General features: G+C 45.5%; 1 pseudogene; it reads left to right on the forward strand.

The window, feature by feature from the left end:
- Positions 1-561: 561 nt before the first annotated feature.
- Positions 562-13563, forward strand: LOC102838355 (annotated as a pseudogene).
- Positions 13564-19048: the final 5485 nt, after the last annotated feature.

The raw sequence follows: 19048 nt of genomic DNA on the forward strand, positions 1-19048 counted from the left end.
CAGGGGTTCATCCACTCTCCATGGTTCTAGAAAGTCCTCAGTATCTGAGAATTGAAATTCTGTTCAGCATTTTCCCCCTTTTGATCAGGATTCTTCTATGGAATCTTTGATCAAAATGTTGAGTAATGGTCCCTAGACACCCTCCAGTTCATCTCATCTTGTAGCAAAGGAGGCAACTGTTTATGGGGGCAATTAGCCACACATTCATCTCCTCCTCCCATCCCTGACTCTCCTTCCTCTGCTGTTCCAGGTGATCAGATACAATTGTTCTGCCTCCACTGCCTCTTTATAAACATTTTAAGCAATCTGCAATGAACTAGGTAGGATGTAGCCTGGGGCATACTTGGAAAATCAAAACATTATCTCTAAAATCATTGTTCTCTAAATAGCATCATAAATAAATAAATAAGTGACTGAGTAAAAAATAATTAATTAAGTAATAAAAAAGCATCACTACTTCAAGCCGGACCCATGCTTACAATGTCCTCTCTGGGGGCTTCAGGGACTGTGTTAAAGGAGATCATGGTCAAAAGTTTGTAACCAGGACTCTGTAGCTGCAGAATGGTCAGTGGTGGCCACAGGAAACATCAGCCTGGCGGAGTGGGACAGCAGTGTTAAAAAACAACTGAAGTGAAGAAAAACCAGTCGGAGGTGTGAGTTGGAGGTCTCCAATGAAGTTCGAAAAGAAGTAGAAAATCATTGCAAGCTCTCTCTGCTGGAAGATTTTGATCATTTCTGGAAGTTCTGTTAAGAGCCTAATCCTGAGAAGTATTAGAAGAAGCAGATTTACTGTCTACACGTCTTGGACTTCGGTTAGTGGGTCCTTACGATATACTTGCCAGCAAATGTTAAATGACGAAAAAGTCAGCTGAGTTGAATTGTATCGTTAATTGGAGATTTTACTATGAGCTACCTGAGTTCCAGACCATAATTACTAGAGATTGTCAGACTCAGTATCTCATGGGCTATTTCAGCGGTTCTTCGGATGAACTTCATGTGTATATTTGCACAAATGAAGTGAAGAACAATTGTGGAGATAATGTGTTTGCAGCACACAAATTATGTTTGATGAAAAAAAAAAAACTTACAGAAGGAATAGATAAAAAGAAAACGAGTCTTTTAAAAAGCATAGATGAAAAACTCACAGAAGGAGCCAGAGAACTGGGGTACTCACTGGAACAGAGAACCGTGAAGATGAAACAGAGAGACAAGGAAGTTGTGACAATGGTACAGGCTTGGTGGGCCCAGCAGATAAAAATGATGTTGGGTACAGAGAGCTCCCTGAAACAGATGCTGACTTCAAGAGAACTTGCAAGACAATTGTTAAAGCACCAAGTGATGAGGAGAGACTGAAAGCTTTGGCTCCTATTCACGAAATGACGACTTTGTGCAGTTTGCCAGTGACTAATGTGATTACAAGGAGCTTTGGTAGCGTAGTGGTCATGATTTGAGCTGCTAACTTCAAGGTCAGCAGTTTGAAACTAACAGCTGTTCCATGGGAGAAAGATGAGGATTTCTGCTTTGGTAAATATTTACAGCTTCGGAAATCCTATACAGAGTCACTATGAGTGAGAAACAACTCCACGGCACATAACCACCACCAGTGCAATTATGGTCTAGGGTTGGAGTTGGGAATGGACCTCTTTTACTATGGTTCACACTATTTTCATAAAGTTGCTGGCCAGCTTTTACCTCTGGCATATAACCTGTTCAAGAGGAATCTGTTTGGAGAGATTAAGGAAGATTATCTGGTGAACAGAAGTAAAGAGAACATAGACCAACATCTGGCTTTGTTTGGTGTTTTTTTTTTTTTTTTTTTTTAAGGTTTTTATTGTGGATTGAGTGAAAGTTTACAGGGCACATCATCAGTTTCACATTCAACCATTCATATGACTTGTTTCATTACACTGATTATAATCCCCTCCATACATCATCAGTTAACAGTGTTTCTCTCGTGTTAGAATTAAGCTTATGATTTTTTGTTTTGTTTTTAAGGAATACAGAAAATAAACTGATGGAAATGTTTGCTTAAAAAAAGTTTGCAATTAAACACACTTGCTTCTTGTTCAGTGCCCTTTGCCATTCAAGAAGAGGTCAAGATCATTTAGGTGATTGGCCTTGCATCATCCCTGTGGTGAGCAAGGACCAACCTTATCATCATGTGTCATGTGACCTGGTGATTCTTAGCCAGTATCATGACACACAGGTGGATTTCAAATCAGGTGGGAGGTCGGTTTCTAGAAATGTTAACATTAATGATGGATCAAAGTTTGTGAATGAAGTACTCTTTCTCATTTAGGATTATATATATATATATGTGTTGTTGTTGTTAAGCGTGGTCAAGTCGATTATAACTTATAGCAATCCAATATAGGGTTTCCAAGGAGAGACTGGTGAGTTTGAACCACTGACCTTGTGGCTCAAACTGACCTTGCAGTCCTGCATTTATTTTACAGCACCACACCAAAAGTCCTCTGTCGAATTGGTTCTGACTCATAACAACCCTGTATAGATTTTCCAAGGAGTGGCTGATGGATTAGAACTGCCAACCTTGCAGTTCAAACCGACCTTGTGGTCCAATGCTTATCCTACAGTGCCACAATATAATGCCATGGGATTATATGGTACTTAATACTTGCATGGGATGTGCTTTCTTGAATGGGAGTGAGAGGGCTAAGCCAAGATCAGATAATGCTCTATGAATTACAAGGAACACTCCTTGTGCTGATGGGAGTATCTCCCAGGGTAAATGTCTCCTGTCATGTGTGTCTGAGGAAGTGCTCGAGAAGCACTAAGCTAGGGAAGGAGGTCCCTAGCTTTGGAGTCAGGGAGACCTGCCTTGAAATCCTTACTCTGCCCTTCATTAGTTATAGGACCCTGCAAGCTCTCTGCCCATCTTCCTGCATCTGTAAAATAACTTGTTGCTAGATAGTTTTTATAAAGCACTTTGTACAATGTCTGGAAGACAGTAGAAAATCAGCAGACACTGGTTCCAATCACTGCTTTCTGGAACACAGATCCAACAACAACTCTGGAGAAGGGGCCACTACCTTTTACAGGACACATTCGTTTTTCCACATTACACTGAAATTTGGTAAGACCCAGTCCACCTGACAGCTGAGGCATTAGCCAGTGACTGACCAGTGACAGCTGATGTGTCTTATTCCTATGCTGCCCTTTTTACCCCAGCCCATCTCCAGACATGGGAGCAGTGGGCAGCATCTCCCCAGCAGTGACTGGAGCACAGTTCCTGAGAGCCCACCTCAGTGAGCCACAGAGTCTCATGCAACGTCAGAGCCAAGTCCACAGAATCAAGATTATCCAAGAGAGATGCACATTAATCTGCTTTGAGTTTTCATTGTAATTTGGGCATGAAATTTCGTGCCAACCTAACACCACAGTGGTACCTGAGTTCTCCAATAAGCGTAAACACAATTCTGCCATTCCCGAAACTTCTGAGACTTACTCCATCCTTAAAAATCCTTCATTCTCTCACACACCTATGTTCAGATGTTGTTGTTGTTGTTGTTAAGTGCCTTCGAGTCGGAGCTGACCCATAGTGACCCTGTACAGGGTTTCCGAGGGTGTAAATCCTTACGGGAGTAGAAAGCCTCATCTTTCTCCCGCGGAGCGGCTGGTAGTTTCGAACCACTGACCTTAAGGTTCGCAGCCCGATTCGTAACCACTACGCTACCAGAGCTATGTTCAGATAACATTGAAATATTGTTCCCCTTGTCTTAGTCTTGGAGGAAGAGTACTCGATGGGTAAAACTCTAAACACCAGCCATTTCTGCGCCAAAGGATTTTTTTGGTGTTAACAGTGAGACAAGCTCCCACAGCTAAACTCACTTCACCTCTGTCAGGGAGGAGCCGACTCCCTGGAGGTCTTCCTAATAGCATCCAACAACAGCAGAAGACCTCGAGGTCTTCCTCACACCCCAGCCTCTCACTCCATGCAGGACCTTCTCAGTGCAGGCATCCTAATAGCATCAGAAAACATCAGTACTAAACTCCTGGCCACTGGAAGCTTAAGTCATCTAGGATGTGTTGAGAGTAACTCTGATGTAGAATGCACTCAATGTAATGAGAACATGCAGGGACCACATCTCAAATGCGTCCTTTCATGATTCCATGAGCAACAATATGAGAGGGCTCCCTGCCCACCATCTGCAGCAGGATCCAGAAGGAAGCACCTTCAAGCAGGGCCCTTCCTGGATATTGTCCCTTGGGTCTTACCAGCTCATTACCAGTAGCAAAGGGTGAAGGAATAAAAACAATCTACCTTCCTGGGTCCCTTCTTGGTGGGACTTGCAGAATGATAGAAGATTGAAGATTAACAGCATGTCTTTGGAATTCAGGATGAAACAACCCAGAAAGGTCGCTAGGTGGTTACAGGCAAGAGACCAATAGAACTGAGCAACACCATGGCTTTACCATCTTTGAACCACAAGTTTGGCAGTTCAAACCCACTAGCTGCTCCTCAGAAATTCTATACAGGGTTGCAATGAGTAGGAATCGCCTCAACAGCACTTAGCAACTTCTTGTTGCATTTAATGCTCGTTAATGTGCTAGGAGTCCTGGTGTGACACTGTGGGTTAATGTGCCAGACTGTAAAGCCATTTGAACTGCAAGGTCGGCAGTTCAAGCTCACCAGCTACTCCTGGAAACCCTATACAGGGTCGCTATGGGTCAGAATTGACTCGACGGCACTTAACAACAACAACTGTGCTAGTTAATGATGAAGCAGTTTGCAAAACAGTAGACATGATAAAGTCCCACCAAATACCACATGAATTCTTGAGAAAAGGAGACTTCCAGTTCTCTCCTCACATTGCTCCCTCTGCCCACAGGACAAGGGGACAGGTCTGCTCTTCTGCAGGAAGGAAAGGGGTGAAGACTTGCTAATTTGATTGGCCGGTACCCAGGACATTGATTGGGTCGTGTTTTATGGCTTCAGGGTTTCCAAACTCTTAGAGGTGAAGCCTTCCTGCTCCCATTCTCTTATTCTCACTTCTCTGTCTGCAGCTGAGCAGACCAGAGTCTGCTCCAGAGACCCCCAAATCCTGTAGTCCCTGGGAAGGAAGTAGGAGCCTAGTAGTCCACTGGTTAAGCTCTTAGCTGCTAATGGAAAAGTCGACAGTTTGAACCTACCAGCTGCTCAGTGAGACACAGATGGGGCAGTCTGTTTTCACAAAGATGGCCTCCTACCCCATGGACTGTGCTCTCTGCCATACCGGTCACTATTAGCTGGAATCCACTTGACACTCACAACAACATGGGAAGGGAGGAAGGAGCGGGGGAGATCGGATGATAGAAACAACTTGATAGAGGCTCATTACTATTGGACACTGAGCTGGACCCAGAGCACAGCATCCCTTGACTGTGTTGTACATCAGGGATGCAGCTTGTCACTAGGGCGCTTCCAAATGCTGCACTGGCCGAGGAGAAGGGGAGGAGAGAAGGCTCTGGGACAGTCCTTCCCACTCTGTGCCTTCAGACAGTGCAAATATAACCTTCAAAATTAGTGGCTTCCCACTCACCATGAGCCCATCTGAATCAGGGTAAAATGATGCTCCATAGGCTCTTCAATGCTGGATTTTTTTTTGGAAGTAGATCACCAGGATTTTCTTCTGAGGCACTTTTGGGTGGACTTGATGGTTTGCACCACCCAAAGGCTTAGAGTTAGTTTAACCTTATTTCCTTTTTATTTTTTTCTTCATTTTCTATGATTTCTCTTGGAGCAAAGTCAGAAAATGAAGAGCAGCAGAATTCTCATGGCCCTGGATCCAGCCACACCTGAAGACAGGGTCTGCCCTGGACAGATCAGATACGTGAACTTTTGAGGCTACAGCACCTGTGTCTTGGATTTCTTTTGCTCCAAAGATTCCTGGCAAAGATAGCCCATGCTTCTTTGCTTTCTAGAGTCCTGATGTGCTGATCTAGGATAAACACTGAACAGCTAACCTTAAGGTTGGCAATTCAAACTCATCAGTCACTCCGGGGAAGCTCTCTACAGGGTCACTGTGAGTTAGAATTGACTCAACGGTACTTACCACCACCACCCTGCTTTCTGAATCCTTCCCCCTCTTTCTTCTCACACTTTCCTCCCCAAAGTCAACTCCCTAAAGCAAACCTTCTCACAAGTCCCATCCTTTCCCAAGTCTGCCCATTCAGGTAGCCCTGAGTGTTATCTTTCCTGTAGCCACTTTCCCAGGTGGCTCCCAGAGAAGGTGAAGTGTGCCCATCTGGTGACATCTGGACAAGGGCTCAGGCTCTGGAATCTGGTCTTCAATCTGGATTCTTCTGCGTGTAAGTCATGTGGCTTTTGGCAAGCTATTCAATTCTCTGGTGATGGGAATGATGATGTCACTGACTCCCAGAGTGGCAGAGTGGTGCTGAGGATGAAATGAGGTAAGGCGTATAAAGATGTCAGCATGGTGCCTGGTGCGGAGTAATGAATGGTTCAGTAAATGTTTATTAGTTGTTGTTTTTTCACCCCCCAAAAGGCACTTGTATTTAAAGAGGAGGCCTTGGGTGGTACAGATGGTTAAGCACTAGATTACTAACTGAAAGGCTGGTAGTTTGAGCCCACCCAGAGACACTTCAGCAGAAAGACCTAGAGATCTGCTTCCAAAAGGTCACAGCCTGGAGCCTCGTTCTACTCTGACACATGAGACAGGTCCATTCAATGGCAACTGATGGGTTGGGTGGCTTGTTGTATTAAAGATGGGTGGTGGTGGTGGTGGGGGGTGCTGTGGAGTTGGTTCTGACTCATAACAACCCTACATAGGGTTTCCGAAGCTGTAAATCATCATGGAAGCAAAAACTCTCATTTTTCTCCTGCAGAAGTGCAGGTAGTTTTGAACTACTGACCTTGACATTAGCAGCCTGACTTGTAACCACTAAGCTACCAGAGCTCCACTGTATTACAGATATAATAGTTTTCATGTGTTGATTTTCCCCATCCTTGAATGATTTTGTCTCCCACGTGTGCATCAGAGTAGAGCTGGGCTCCATGGGGTTTCTAGTGGCTGATTTTTTCAGAATTAGGTTGTCAGAACTTTCTTTCACAATCCATCTGGGTAGACTTGAACCACCAACTTTTCAGTTAGCAGCCAAGTGCATTAGCTGTTTGTACCACCTGAGGACTCCTAGCTTTTGCCAGCTTCTTGGAATTCTGGGCACAGACTCTGTCTTCGTATCCATGATGTAAACTCGAAAACATGTTTGATACCATTGGGAAGAGTGATGGTTCTAGCAAATCTCCCCCATGAGGTAGACTGCAGCCTGGCAGGAATGCCAAGTAGACACTCAGACAGTCCTCCCTGGGATGGACAGACTGGAGGTAGTGATTCAAGGAGACTGGACCGCCCCTGGGGGCCCACAAAGGAACTTCTCTTTTTTCCTCTTCTTCTTCCTCCTCCTCCTCCTCCTTCTTCTTTGCTGTCAAGTAAATTCTGATTCATAACGACCCTGTCTGTATAGGGTTTCCAAGGCTATAAAGCTTTATGGGAGCAGAATGCTTTATCTTTCTCCCAAGGAGCAGCTGATGGGCTTCCTTCAGGAAGTTTTTGTTGTTAAGTACTGTCGAGTCAGTTCTGACCCATAGTGACCCTGTATAAAGTTTCCAAGGAGTGGCTAGTGAGCTTGAACTGCTGGCCTTGCAGTTCAAACTGACTTTGCAGTCCAGCACATTAATCCACAGCGCCACACCTGGACTCCCAGGAAACTCTTAGTGAGCATCAAAGGTCCTCGAAACTCTTTTCTTTCTTTAGCAGAGATGGACACACAGTAGAGGGGGTACAGTGAGGGGCATAGAGTTGGTCAAGAGGATTTGTCAGACTCAATTAAAACCTACTCCAAAGGAGCCCTGATGTGGCACTGGAGGATATGCCCTGGACCACAAGGTTAGTTTGAATTGCAAGGTCGGCAGCTCAAATCCACCAGCCGCTCCTCAGAAACCCTATATAGGGTCAACTAGAAGGCACTTGACAACAAAGGTGTCCAGCTGCTCAGAGCAATCTCAGTGCTGATGGCTGAACAGGTAGTAGTTATGTGCCGCGGAGTCAGTTCCAACTCAGAGTGACCCTGCACAGGGTTTCTGAGGCTATAAATCTTCACAGGAGCAGAAAGCCTCATCTTTCTCCCATGGAACAGCTGGTAGTTTCAAACTGTTGACCTTGAGGTTAGCAACCAGACTCGTAACCACTACGCTACCAGAGCTTCTTGGCTGAACAGCAGTAGTTATCTATTCATGTGCTGTCTTGGAAATTTTAGCAGCATAAGAGGGTAGGGTTAGTTTGGGGTGACTTGGAGCCCTCAGTGGTTAGAGGAAAGAGATCACAAGGAGCCATGTGAGCATGGCAGCCCCATGCAGCCCTGGGTCAGAAAGTCAGGCTGGGACAAGGAAACTGGGCTGTGAAGATGAGTCAAGATGCTCACTCAGTCATCTTGGAGACAGGGTAATGGGGAGGAAGGGGCACGTGCAGTGTAGCCAGGGGCCGAGCGAGTCCCTGGGCAGCTATCCAATCGGAGGCAAGTCACTCAACCTCACTGTGCTTCAGTCTCCTTGTCTATAGCATGCATGGTGCAAATGGTTGACAAGCTTGGCTGATAACTCAAAGACTGGCGGGAAGAGCCTACCCAGAGTACCTCAGAAGAAAGGTTTGGCAATCTATTTCTGAAAAATCAGCCACTGATCAACCTATGGAGTACAGTTCTATTCTGACACAGATGGGGCCATCATGTCTCAGAATCAGCTTTACAACTGGTTTGGTATTTTCACAATACCTACCTCATGAGGTTGTTGTGAGAATTAAATGAATTCATACAGAGAAAGCATGTTGACAAGCACATTCTATATTCCTACCCTCATACATGTAGTCATAGACAATGCTTTGGCTCCAGACACTCAGCAAGGTGGAGAAAGGATGACCCTCTACACCATCACTCATGAACACAGCACACTCCCAGTGAGAAGTTCTAGCCTCATCCCCGACTCTTCCTCCCAGCCGTATCTTGTGTGGCATCCTCACCTTGCCCTGGGCCCAATAAGTCATACACAAGAGGCTGGTGGTAAGAATGCTGTCTGTTTGCTTTCCTGCATGATGTTGGTTGGATCTTAACCACCCCTCCCTCTATCCTGTGACCTCGGCATTTTCACCTCTACAGTGGGACGAAACCGCTCCTCCATCCCACTTCAGAGGGCTAGGGTGAGAAATCCCTAAGCAACCCAAACCCTTTGCCTTCCAGTCAATTCTGATTCGGGACAACTTGTGTGTGACTGCTCCCTAGAGCTTTCTTGGTTGGACAGAGATCGCCAGTCCTTTCTTCCAACGCACAGTCAGGTGTGTTTTAATCTCCAATTTTTTTGGTTAGTAGTCGAATGCAAACCGTTTGCGCCACCCAGAGACCATCCTGGGAAAGGCTGTTGCTTTTGGCCTGGCTTCATCTGATGAGTGTCTACTATATGTTAGGCTGCAGGGAGAACAAAGATGGATAGCAAATAGTCTCTGCTGTCAGCTACTCTTCAGTCTAGCAACAGAGGCAAACAAATATCACCAGCAATGAATACTCTGTGCAAGGTACCAGTGAAAGGTGGGGATGGGCTGGGAGCAACAGGGGGCACAGAAGTCACAGATGCCCCAGGGGTGAGGTAGGGTATTAGAAGGAGAGATCAGCTTTGACAAGGGTAAGGGAACAGTAAGGAGGCCCCAGGGGTGCAAACAGTTAAAGTGCCCAGCTACCAGCTGAAAGTTTGGAGGCAGAAACCCAGCCAGAGGTACCTCAGAAGAAAAGCGTGGCAGCCTACTTCTGAAAACTCCACCATTGAAAACCTTGTGGTTTTACTCTGTTCTACTCTGTTCTACTCTGATACGAATCGGGCTGTGAACCGCAAGGTCAGCAGTTCAAAACTACCATATGCTCCGCGGGAGAAAGATGAGGCTTTCTGCTCCCGTAAAGATTTACAGCCTCAGAAACCCTGTTCAGGGTCGCTATGGGTCGGAACCGACTCGACGACACAGAACAACAACACAACAACTCTGATCCATGGGGTCGCCATCAGTGAGGGTGACTCAATGACAACTTTGTTGTCTGTTGTTTTTTAGCAGCAGGACACAGCTGCTTAGAGTCAGAGAGCCAGCACTTGCATCCTGACTCCGTGTGACTTTCAGCAAGTCGTTGATGTCTTTGTGCCTCGGTTCCTCAGAGGCACTATTGGTACCTTCAGGTCTTGCTGTGGTCAGGATGAAATGAGTTATTGCATGAAGCACTTAGAACTGCGCTTGGCTCATGTGTGTTGTTATTAGGTACCATTGAGTCCAGTCCACTCATAGCAGCCCATGTGACAGAGTACAGCTGCCCCCTGGGGTTTCCTAGGCTGTAATCTTTCTCCCGCGGAGCTGCTCAGTGAGTTCCAAACACCAGCCTTTTAGTTAGTAACTGAGTGCTTAACCATTTGTGCCACCAGAGCTCCTTGGCACTTGTTGTTACTGTTGTTGTTAAGTGCTGTTGAGTCCATTCTGACTCATTAATGATCCTATATAGGGTTTTCAAGAAGCGGCTGGTGGGTTTGAACCACTGACCTTTTGTTTAGTTGTTGTTGTTATTAAGGGTCCTTGAATCAGTTCTGACTCATAGTGACCCTGTATAGGGTTTCCAAGAAGTAGCTGGTGGGCTTGAACTTCCACCTTTTGATTCAACCTTGCTGTCTAGTGCTTATCCTACAGCGCTACACCAGGATTCTTCTTGGCAGTTGTTTGTTATTATTTAAATGCCATGGAGTCTGTTCTGATTCATAGCGATCCTGTATAGGGTTCCGAGGAGCAGCTGGTGAGTTTGAACTGCCACCCTTGCAGTTAGTAGTCCAGTGTGTATCTTACAGTGCTGTACCAGGGCCCCTTACAGATGTTTAGTGCTTGATAAATGTCAGAGATGATGTGGTTAAAATGAAGGGGTTGCGATGCTAATGTAGGTCAACACAGAAACAGAGCCTGAACTCTAGTCCCCTAGTCATTGTTGTTAAGTGCCTCTGAATAGGTTCCAACTATAGCCACCCCATGTAGGCTTTCTGAGGAGCACTGGTGGGCTTGAACCACCAACTTTTTAGAATCTCAGTGCTTATCTTACACCCAGAATATACAGTGTGCTCTTTGTTGTTGTTAAGAGCCATCGAGTCAGTTCTGACTCATATCAACCCTACATAGGGTTTCCAAGGAGCAGCTGGTAGATTTGAACTTCCAACCTGTGGTTCACAGTCCAGTTCTAATCCTGCAGCACCATGCCAGATTTGTGGTTGTTGTTATTAAGTGCCGTCGAGTCTGTTCCAACTCATAGCGACCTTGTATAGGGTTTCTGAGGAGTGGCTGGTTAGTTTGAACCGCCGGACCTTGCAGTTTAAACCGACCTTGCGGTCCAGTGCATTATCCTGTAGTGCCACACTAGGACTCCTCATCGTTGTTGTTCGGGGCTCTTAAATAGGTTCTGACTTGTAGTGACCCTGTGTACAACAGAAGGAAACACTGCTGGATTCTCTCACAATCTTGCTGTATTTAAGTTCATTGATATTAATGAATCTCATTCAGGATTTTCTTCTTTGTCACTCACCCTCTACTTTTTCAAGTACTAATCCTTCTCCAGGCATTGGTCCCTCCTGGTAACAAGTCAAAAGTACATGAGATGAAGTCTCGCTATCCTCACTTCTGAGGAGTGTCTGGGCTCCACTTCTCCTAAAACAGATTTGTTTGTTCTTCTGGCAATCCATAGTTTAATATTCTTTGCCAACACTATAACATAAAGGCATTGACTCTTCTTTGGTGTTGTCTATTCATTGCCCAGCTTCCACATGCATATGAGGGAATTGAAGAGCTTGGATCAGACGTACCTTATCCTCAAAGTGACATCTTTGCTTTAGAACACTTCACATAGGTCTTTTGCAGATCTACCCAATATTGATTTCTTAACTGTTGTTTCCATGGATGTTGACTGTTGATCCAAGTAAAATGAACTCTTGACAAATTCAATAGTTTCTACACTTATCATGGTGTTGTGTTTTGGTCCAGTTGTGAAAAAGGTTTTCTTTCATTTAGATGTAATCCATACTGAAGACTGTTTGATCTTCCACAGTAAGTGCTTTAAGTCCTCTTCACTTCCAGTAAGCAAGGTTGTGTCATCTGCATAACTCAGGTTGTTAATGAGCCTTCCTGATGCTCTGTTCTTCTTCTTTATAAAGTCCAGTTACTCGAATTATTTGCTCAGTATACAGACTGAAGAAGTATGGTACAAGGATACAACCTCGACACACACACCTCTCTCCTGATTTTAAACCACACAGTATCCTTTATTCTGTTTAAATGACTGCCTCTTGGTCTAGATACAGGTTCCACACAAACACAATTAAATGTCTGGAATTCCCATTCTTTGAAATGTTATCCATAATTTGTTATGATCCACACAGTAAGATGTCTTTGCATAGTTAATAAACCACAGGTAAATATCTTTCTGGTATTCTCTGCTTTCATGCAAGATTAATCTGATATCAGAAATGATATCCCACGTCCTCTTCTGAATCTAGCTTCAATTTCTGGCAGTTCCTTATCAGTGCACTACTACAACTGTTTGTTTTGGTTTTTTGTTTGTTTGTTTTTCCAGCATAATTTTACATGTATGTGATATTACTGATATTGTTTGATAATTTCTACATTCCATTGGATTTCCTTTCTTTGAGATGGGCACAAATATGAATCTGTTCCAGTTGGTTGGTCAAGTACCTATGTTCTAAATTTATTTGTATAGAGAAGCGAACACTTGCAGTTTTGCATCCATTTATTGAAACATCTCAATTGGTATTCCATCACTCCCTGGAGCTTGTTTTCCCCTAATGCCTTCAATGCTGTTTAGACTTCTTCCTTCAGTACCATTAGCTCCTGATCATGCGTTACTTCCTGAAATGATTGAATGTTGGCCAATTCTTTTTAGTAGATACAGTGAAAGGAAGAAATGATGAAGTAAAAGTTGAACAGAAGGTTTCAAAGGGTCAAGATGACAAAGTAAAGTATTATAATAAAATATGCAAAGACCTGGAGTTAGAAACCGAAAAGGAAAGACATAAAGAAAAAAGTCAAGCCTTGAATTTTAATATAGGAAATTCTATAGGGGAAAAGAAATTGAACAATGCAGAAGCATCAAAAGAAAATAAAAGGAATACCAGAGTCGTTGTACCAAAAAGCACTGGTAGAGTCTTTAATTAAATTTGCAGATATTAGGTCTTTTTATCTTATTAGAGTTACAACTCTATACCAGAAAAAAAATAATAAAAAGGCAAAACAAAACAAAAAATGGTGATATGGGGGGCTTTAAAAGAACTTCATCCCACTGTGCGTCCCTCTTTGAGGCCAGAAAGATGAACCCAGGCTGGGCGGGGGTGAGACGACGCTCTCTTGCCCTCCTCACTCAGGCTCTCGAGGGTGCGCTGTGGGTCCGGGCTCTCCAGTACAGGAGCACGCGCGCCACGGAGATCGCAGAGCAAGAGAGCTGTCTCCCAAAGATACCACAGAGAGATGAAAACCAAGGTCAAGGGAGTCTTGGAATAGATTAAATCTGGCCTGAGAGCTGGCAGGTGCCCAATGAGTGACCCTCAACTCTGTCCAGTCTAGCGCTGCGGAAGCCGTGGTGCAGCCCGGTCAGATCTTGCACCACCAGAGGGCGCGCTGGATTTCAGAGTGTGCGGAATTCTCAGCCGAGGGCGCGGGTGCCGGAGCGGGCACGGGCGGCAGGCAGGTGCAGTGCGGGTGCACAGGTGCAGACGTGCTGGCTGACAGCTGGGGCTGCCGCACTTTTGTTTGTGCGCTTATAAGAGCTTGGAGAAGAGCAAAATGAGAGAGAGCTGTGTTCCCACAGTCAGTACTTAGCACGAGGGTCAGGGATTTCAAACGATCTAGGAGCCTTGTGGATAAGCACTGGGTAAGCACTGGACTGCTAACCAGTTCAAAATGATCGGCGGTTCAAACCCATCAATCTCGGAACCCTGTACAGGGTTGCTATGAGTCAGAATCGACTCGATGGCTTAGTTTGAGCAACCGGAACAAAGGATTTAGAGAAATGATACCAATAATACAGAATTTCTATATTGCTTACTTGGTGACATTCAGTCCTCATCACAATCCATAAGCTAGGTGCTGTGATTATCCTTGACTTGACAACTGGAGAAACTGAGCCTCAAGGTCACACATCCGACAAAGAGCAAATGTGGGATTTGAGCCCCCAAAGCTCAGCTCCTGGTAGCTAGTGGGTTAGCCTGTTAAAGGCGTTAAGAATCCGCCAGTCGTTCCTCCGGAGAAAGATAAGGGGTTCTGCCCCAGTAACGATTTACAGCCTCAGAGACCGTAACCCATACAGGCTCACTATGAGTCAGAACCAATTCTTGCCTCACAATATTAACAAGTTCTGCTGCTATAAAGATTGACAGCCTAGGAAACCCTATACAGGATAGTTATGAGTCAGAAAAGATTCCATGGCAGTGAGCCATGTGACCGCAGGGAAGTCCAGTGGCACGGTTGTTAAGTGCTCCACTGCCAACTGCAAGGTCAGTGGTTTGAACCCACAAACTGCTTTTTGGGAGAGAGATGTGGCAATCAGCTTCCATAAAGATCAAAACTTTGGAAACGCTGTGGGGCAGTTCCCTTCTTAACCAGTGGTTAAGAGTCGAAATTGACTCCATTATCACAGTTGGGTTTGTTATTTTCGTCTGGCTCCTGAAACTGTGCAATATACTAATACTACCTCTCTAGTAAGCATTTTCCTGCTTCCACCTAAAGGTGATCCATTCTGCCCACTGGTTACCGCAGGCTGACTTTTCCTGCAGGAACAAGTTGTGTAGCTCCAGGCACTCTAGCTGCCCCCAAATTTGAGATAACACAAAAGCCTCCAGCGAATTCCATTCTAATTAACATGTATTGAACACTCACCATGTGCTATGAACCAAGTCTATGCATTTTTGTAGGTTCTCACTCAATACTACCAATGAGGTGTCCCATGTACTTATTCTTATTCCCATATTACATATGAGAGGGGATGATTTTCCTTGGGTCATACAATTAAAACCTGACTCAGGCTCTCAAGTGCCCGTCACCACATCTACCCATCCAACAAACATTCACTGAGCAACTGATCTGTGCCAGGCACTATTCCAGGTTCTGGGGACACAGTAGGGAACAGGACAGATAAACACCTTTGCTTTCTTAGAGCTTAGAGTCTTTATCAGCTATAGAGAGGTTCGCCCCCCACCCCCCCACCCCCCCAATAACATTAACCTCATTCTCGTTTCCTGATGCTTCTGTGCATTGAACAGACAGGAAAGCAAACATTTTCTATATGGTAACATATATGAGATCATGTCCTCACCTTTATCTAGAAGGAAGGATAGTGGCTGTCTTAACTTTGCATTTTTCCCATTAATGGGGTGGACCTGGGTTCTGCCCACATCGCTTTTCTTGCCCCAGTTGCACAGTAGTAAGACTAGGAGCATCTTGATGGTTGTTCTTGGATAAATAGCTCACCAGTCCCAGCTGGCATCAGTCCAATACCATTGTCTCAGCATTCCTGTCCTCTACCAACTGAATGACCCCAGAATTGCCAATCAGAATGACAAAGGTGTATTTGGTTGGCAGAGGCAGGGCAGACAGTGGGCAGGTGTGCCCAGGGCTGGCATACCTCACCTGCCAAGCCCCTCAGCCCTGCCAAAGCCCCGTGTCACTGATATACTACTTCCTGTTGCTTCCTGGAGAGGGGAAGAGGGACAGGCAGCATCATGCTAGTCCATCCAACTGTGTCCAGGTGGCCCACAACAGGGACAGACAGAGGTCATTAGCCCGTGAGCGTAAAACTCTATTCATAGTCACCCCACAAAAGATATGGGTACAGCTGTCACAGTACCTGGCTCATCTGAAGACCCCAGGTTCTGGGGGACAGGATATTGATTCACTTGGCTTAAGAAGGGCTGGTTTGGCAATGAACAGATTGCCAAATCAGAAAACTGCGAAACAACCCATTTCCTCACTCTGAAGCTGTCAATATGCCAAGGAGCTTAAGAAAGTTCATGGAAAGATTCCATTATAATTTTCATTATGTCTTTCCACTAACTTTTTTCAGCCCCTCATACATTTGGGCTTTGTGGCTTCTGCCATCCTAGAAGACTGTAGCCTGGACAACAGTCACTTTGCCATCTCCTAGTTAACCCTGTAAGCATTATAACCCCCCTCAGCTCACTAACACTCTTCTTGGCACAAAGACTTTCGTACGCGCCCACTACCTCTCTAGGAAGATGGCCGGCTTTGGGAGAGCTCCCTGTGTCCTGTGCATGAGCCTTCCACAATAGAAGGAAGTGACTACTTTGACCCACCCCACCCAAACCAACCCTGCCTAGTTTGAGGGGGTGGGTCAAACCAACCCTGCTCTAAGGTGAAGGAGAGGTTTCCTTCTGGATTGTCCAGCCCCATTTATGAGGGTAGGAAAGAAGTTCTGTCCAGGAATGGAGAGAACTCTTGACAGAAACCTCCCTGGGGTGGATCTTTCAGAAATAAGAGTGTGATAGGAGGTGGCAGTAGGGTGTGGAGGAAGAGATGCCTCTGACATCATTCACTAAGAGAACATTTGTCTCCACCATTAACAGCTATTCCAGGAGATACAGGGAACATGGCGCTGTGGGTTAAGGAGCTGGACTGCAAAGTTGGTTTGAACCACAAGGTTGGCAGTTCAAGTTCACCAGTCACTCCTTGGAAATCCTATACAGGGCCGCTATGGGTCGGAAACGACTTGACGGTACTCAACAACAACAATAATTGTGACACTATATGAACTCCTGGTGTGGCACTGTAGGATAAGCACTTGACTGCCAGGTGCGTTTGAACCACAGGATTAGCGATTCAAACTCACCAGCTGCTCCTCAGAAACCCTTTAAGTCAGAGTCGACTGGATGGCACTTAACAATTGTTCTCATTTAGCTTACCTGATCGTCTCCTGCCACATGAACTCTACTTCCTAGCCCTGTAGCAGCGTTTTTCCTAACTGCAAAGCCCCGGTCTTTCTTTCCTTTCTTCCTCTTTCCATCCTTCCCTATTCATTCATCGTTGAACAACCTTCAAGGAGCTCCTACTCTGAGCCCAGTATTGCTCTAGGTACTAGAGACCAACCCAGCAGAGAGAAAACAGGCAAAATCCATAATTTACCGACTACACCTCTCTCCTTTCTTGCCAACAACTCATCTTTTTCGGTCCTTTCTGTTATCATCTGCCCAGCAAACGGTAGCTCAACTAAACCCCAACTGAAGAGTCTAAATCTCATTCACTCATTCTAGGCGGCTATTGAATGCCTCTGGTGTGCTGCACTTCATTCCAGATACGAACTACCTAGGCAGCTATCATGAGGCCACACTTTCCCGGGTTAAAAGGCAGTCTACGAGAATATCTCCAGACTAGAGAGGTCACAGAAAGCTCTTGGTTGTTTGTGGAAAGCGATGTTATGCACAGAATCCCAAGGAAGACAGACACAGCCAGTGTTAAGCCTCCTTGTCCCCTCCCTCACCAAACCCAGGCCACACCTTCAGTGGTCCCCTTTGCACCTTGGAGCCCCCACACAGTACAGACAGAAGCCCCAGCATGCGCAGCCCTGATGGACATCCTCCGCCACAGCTGCCCCCCGCCAGCCCTGCCGTTTTAATTAACTCTGCCCGATGCGCTGACTCACTCCTTGGCTTTGTGACCTGCCTGGTCGCAGAGGATACCTCCTCAGACACAATTACATTTGAGGATGAAGCATTTCCTCTGGGCATGGTGCAAGCCAGGGAAAGCTTTTCCTGGGGAGCCGGATTGACTCATCGAGCAGGACGTGAGCTCAGTACTCTCCCAAAGGACAGGCGCGGCTCCTGCAAAGCTATGTGCCCTGCAGGCCTTACAGCGTGGAAGGTTCTCTCCTTGGGGGAAAGGAAGAAAATGTGTCTACCTTCCTAGGTAGAAAAAGCCCAGTACATGTATCTATGTGGCAGACCCTGGAAAAAGTAACCGCGCCTATGTGCACCTGGAGCCCAGGTGGTAACCAAAAGCCCTCAGTCAATCAGTGTATTTATTTAACACACTCTACGTGAACCAACTTGATGGCATTCAACAACAACAACAACGTGCCTATCCATCAGTGTGATGGTCTGTGGTGGCTTGTGTGTAGCTCTGAGGCTGGAAGCTACACTAACAGTATTCCAAATATCAACAGGGTCACCCATGTTGGGCAAGTGTCAGTGGAGCGTGCAAACTTAAGATAGAGTAGGAAGAAAGGCCTGGTGATGTACTTGCAAAAATTGGTGGTAGTGTGCCAACTCATAGCGACCCTGCATAGGGTTTCCGAGGATGTAAATCTTGACAGGGGCAGAAAGCCTCATTTTTCTCCCATGAAATGGCTGGTAGTTTCGAACTGTTGACCTTGAGGTAACCACTACACTGAAAACCCTGTGGGTCACAGCAGAATATTGTCAGATATAGTGCTAGAAGATGAGGACCCTAGGTTGGAAGGGACTCAAAATACACAAGGGTCAAAAGAGTGGACTCAAACATACCTATAATTATGAAGCTGGCACGAGACCAGGCAATGTTTGATTCCGTTATATATAAGATGGTCATGATCCCAAGTTGACTCAACAGTAATTAAGAGCCACATGGTGCCTGTTAAAACACAGCAGAAAACAAAATAGGATCCTTCATCCTACACTTGGGAAGGAGGAATACATTTCAAGACTGTAAGTCCCGTTACATGCCTGGGAGACAGGTATTTGTAGTCCCATTTTATGGATCAAGAAACTGAGGCTTGGAGAGACTGTGACCTTTTTTCAGGGGGAACCACACTGCCTTTATGAATGGAATTAGCGAAGAAGACTCTGAGAACAGCACAGGAGAAAGCTGAAACCCTGGCTTCATTTCCTGACTTAACATTTTAAAGAAACAAGAAAAGGATGTGGATATGGAACAGAATAGTCAAGTCAGAAAAAGACCTATAGTCTTCTCTA

Source organism: Chrysochloris asiatica, unplaced genomic scaffold (genome assembly GCF_000296735.1).
Source record: "Chrysochloris asiatica unplaced genomic scaffold, ChrAsi1.0 scaffold00070, whole genome shotgun sequence".
In the NCBI taxonomy this organism is placed as follows: Eukaryota; Metazoa; Chordata; class Mammalia; order Afrosoricida; family Chrysochloridae; genus Chrysochloris; species Chrysochloris asiatica.